Here is a 4,032-nt window from a genome sequence, read left to right on the forward strand (position 1 = left end):
GGGCTCTTTTGTTTTTCCTTTTTAAAATCTTGTCCAACTCTGATGCATTAGTTTTGTTTTGTCATATTATAGTTTATATTATATTATATTATATTATATTATATTATATTATGTTATATTATATATTACTATCCTCTAGAAGCCTGCTTGTATTCCAATGGGAGACCAAATGCAGTAAATACAGATGTTAGAGGAGGTGAAGAAAAGCTGGGCTGGGTAGAAGATTAGGATATATCATGTCAGAAAATTTTCTATTCTTAATAAAAGGAAAAATAAGTGTGTAAAACCATGTTATCTTACTTGTAGCACTGGACACTGATTGTGATGAAAGGATCATATACTAAAACATATCTACCTACCTACCTACTAGATCGTGTAGTTCATATCTGCTTTGTTCAAATTGAGTAGGTTATTTGTTCTATTATCTTTATCTTTTAGATTTTCTAACTTGTTATTTTTCGCTGTTTAAAAATTTTTAATCATATTTTCAAAATTGATATTGTGAATTGTTATTAATGAATGCTTTAGGTAAAGCAAAAATAACATTATTTTCCAGGTGTATTCATTATTGCAACTTTTTTCTTTTCTGACCAGCAAAACAGATATTTACAATCATTCTGCAGAAATGTACTGGAGAAGCCCCACAGAAACAGTCATAGTAGTGTTATCAACTGAGAGTTTCAGGCAGAGCAGAACATTCTCTCCATGGATGACCTTCTGGATTTCCGTTCCCATGTAGGTATTTTTATTTTATAGTATAAATAATAATAACCCCTATTTGAAATAATTAACCTTCTATCTATTCTTAGAGGGCACAATCTTTTTAATACCCCTTACTGCTTGCTCTTTTCTTTTCTCCCTGTTATAGACTTAGGAGTCAAGCCTGCCACAGAGACACTTGATATAAACAAGAGTCTGGATGATTAATTATTGTTATGAGTGGAGTATTAAAGTCATCCACTATTACTATATCTGGACCTATCTGTTTAACAATAAGAAATGAATACCTATTTAAAATTGTTATATATATTGATGTTGCTACTCCTGTTTTTGTTTTCCATTTGCTTGGTATATCATTACCAATCCTTTGAATTTAAGTCTATGTGCACCTTTGCTAATAGCTGTGCTTTGTGTAGACAAGAAAGAGTTGAATTTTGGTTTTGTTTAGCTTCTTTTTTAAAGATTTATTTAGTATTATATCTAAGTACACTGTAGCTGTCTTCAGATGCACCAGAAGAGGGCACCAGATCTCATTATGGTTGGTGGTGAGCCACCATGTGGTTGCTGAGATTTGAACTCAGGACCTTCGGAAGAGCAATCAGGGCTCTTAACCACTGAACCATCTCTCAAGCCCTGAATTTTGTATTTTAGTCTAATCAGGTAACCTGCATCTTTATTTAGAGAGTGAAGTCATCTTATGTTTCACATTATTATTGAGCTATATCACAACTACCTTCCCTTGATGTCTTTGTATATAATATATTAGATAGTAGATAGATGGGAACTTCAATAGGGACAAGATTACTAAATATCTGATAAATAGGGGGACAGGTGATAGTGTACAATCTTGTACCCAGAAACTTGCTTATAGCAGTGCAATTAAAGAGAAGATACAGATGTCATATTGCCCACTTAATCACACTTAAAAATCCTGAGACTCTAATAAATAGCTACAGTTGGTTCTAGCACACTGGGAAAACTGAAGATGAACTTTGAGTCTTTAGCATCCTACTATCATCTCATTGTTCCATTCCCCTCTTACTTTTGAGTTTTTCTTCAGGTAAAAGTATGTATACATAATGTGTATACATAAATGTATATGTAATACACACACACACACACAGAGGAGAGCTGGCAATAATCACTCTTAAGGGGGAGAAATGGGGGAGAATTAGATAGAAATCTCTAAAAATGCACTAAAGGGACTTATTTGCTATAACTTGGGGCTGCTTCTATTTCACAATACCCACTCTTAGTGATATCACATATCCTAATTCAGTAAATCCTGCTTTATGCTTTGTTGCTTCTTTGTCTTGTTTTAATGCTTTGCTGTAAAGCAGGAGAACTATCCAGTAAGGTATCTTATCTTCTGCACTGCTGGTTTCATGTTCATGATTTGCTTTGGTTTGTGGTCATCTCAAAGTCTTATCTTATTTTGGTTTCTCTACCACTTTTAAAGATAACTGCTGAATATGCAACTTTTGGCAGTTTACTTTCTGGGTTAGAAGTAATTGTTTTGTTTTGTTTTGTTTGGCCTTTGGGGATCACTGTTGAGATACCTGATGTTATTTTGAGTTTGTCTTTACAAGTGAATTGGTATTTTGTACTTACAACTTTAGCATAATGTCTTTATTCTATAGCCATAACATTTCAACTATAATGTGATGTGGAGAAGTTCTTTACTTATCATGTCTATTTAGTGCCTTAAATGTCTCCTGGAAGTGCATATCTATATCTTTGNCCTGATTTGGGAAGTTTTGTGCTATAACCTCAGTGAACAGATTCTGTATGCCTTTAATTTGTATCTTAAATCCTACTATCCCATGGATTCTTAGGTTTTGTCTCTTAATCATTGAAAGTAGTTACCATGATTGCTTTTGTTTTTATATTGCTGTCTAACTGTCCTCTATCTATAATAATTTCCCTCTGTTTCATCTACTATATTGATTTTCACTGCACTTTTTATTTGTCTTATTAAGTAGTTTCATTTCCAGTAGTTTTGTTTTATTCCAGAGTCTCAGTTTCATTGCTAAAATTCTCATCATATTGATAGGATTTTTTTTTCTATATACCCCAGATATTTACTTAATTCACCCAGATATTTAAATTCCCTTTGGAGTCATCCATAATATAACTTTGGAAATTACACTGTTAGATTCTTTGACATTTCAACCATTTTAGTATGTTTGGCTTTGATTATTAAAGATTTGTTATTTCTAGGATGAAGAATGCCACCTTGCTTTTTCATTTTTAATGTTTCTATGTTTCCATTTATACATCTATTGGGATAAGCATATCTTCTTTTTGTTTGAGGGTATTCCCAGTAAACAGCTTCCATTTGAAGGCTCAATCATTAGTGTCATTCAGAATGGATAAAACAAACTGTCTTGAGAGTGAGAACATCAAAACAAACCTCATACGAGCATGCAATTAAAACCAAAGCCAATAACCTTGAAGATACAACTCAGTACTTAAAAGCCCTGGTTGCTCTTACAGAGGACCTGGGTTTGATTACCAGTACCCACATGACTAATTACAATTGTATGTAACTTCATCACCAGGGAAACTAACCTTCTTCCAACCTCTGAGGCACCAGGCACACATACAGTACACATATATACATCCAGGCAAAATACACACAAAACATATATATATATATATATATATATATATATATATATATATATATATATATAACAACAACTGTTACACGTGATGAGAGAAACATGTCAAAAATAATACATATTAATTTATGAAGTTAAAATTAATTAAGCAAACGGTATGAATAATAAATAAATGAGATTAAAGGACTGGAAAAGGGAAAAGGAACAGAGCAAGTTAAATATATGAAAATTTAAGGGGGTTGAAGTGTGACTCGGGGGCTAAGAATTAACACTGTTCTTGTAGAAGAAAGACTGGTTCCCAACAACCCTGTCAGGGGCCCAAAACTGTAGCTTCAGCTGCAGGAGATCTCACCCCCTCTTCTGGCCTCCATGGGCAACTGTACTCATGTGCATACATTCCAACACAAACACATACATATACATAATTAAAATTAAAAATAAATCTTAAGGTTCCGGGACCCCACCGAGTGTATTCTGCACAGGCCCCAGACATCCGGCCACCTTCCTGGCCAGAGGAAAGGGGTCTGAGTGGAGAGAGAGCGCTTTGCTTGAGCATTGGCAGCAGACATCTTGGTTGTGGGACCCCGTTGAGTGTATTCTGCACAGGCCCCAGAGAGCTGGCCACTTTCCTGGCCAGAGGTTAGGGATCCGACCGTCCCGGGAACGATTTGCCTGAGCATCTGCAACA

Source organism: Mus caroli, unplaced genomic scaffold (assembly GCF_900094665.2).
Source record: "Mus caroli unplaced genomic scaffold, CAROLI_EIJ_v1.1 scaffold_17699_1, whole genome shotgun sequence".
Classification (NCBI taxonomy): Eukaryota; Metazoa; Chordata; class Mammalia; order Rodentia; family Muridae; genus Mus; species Mus caroli.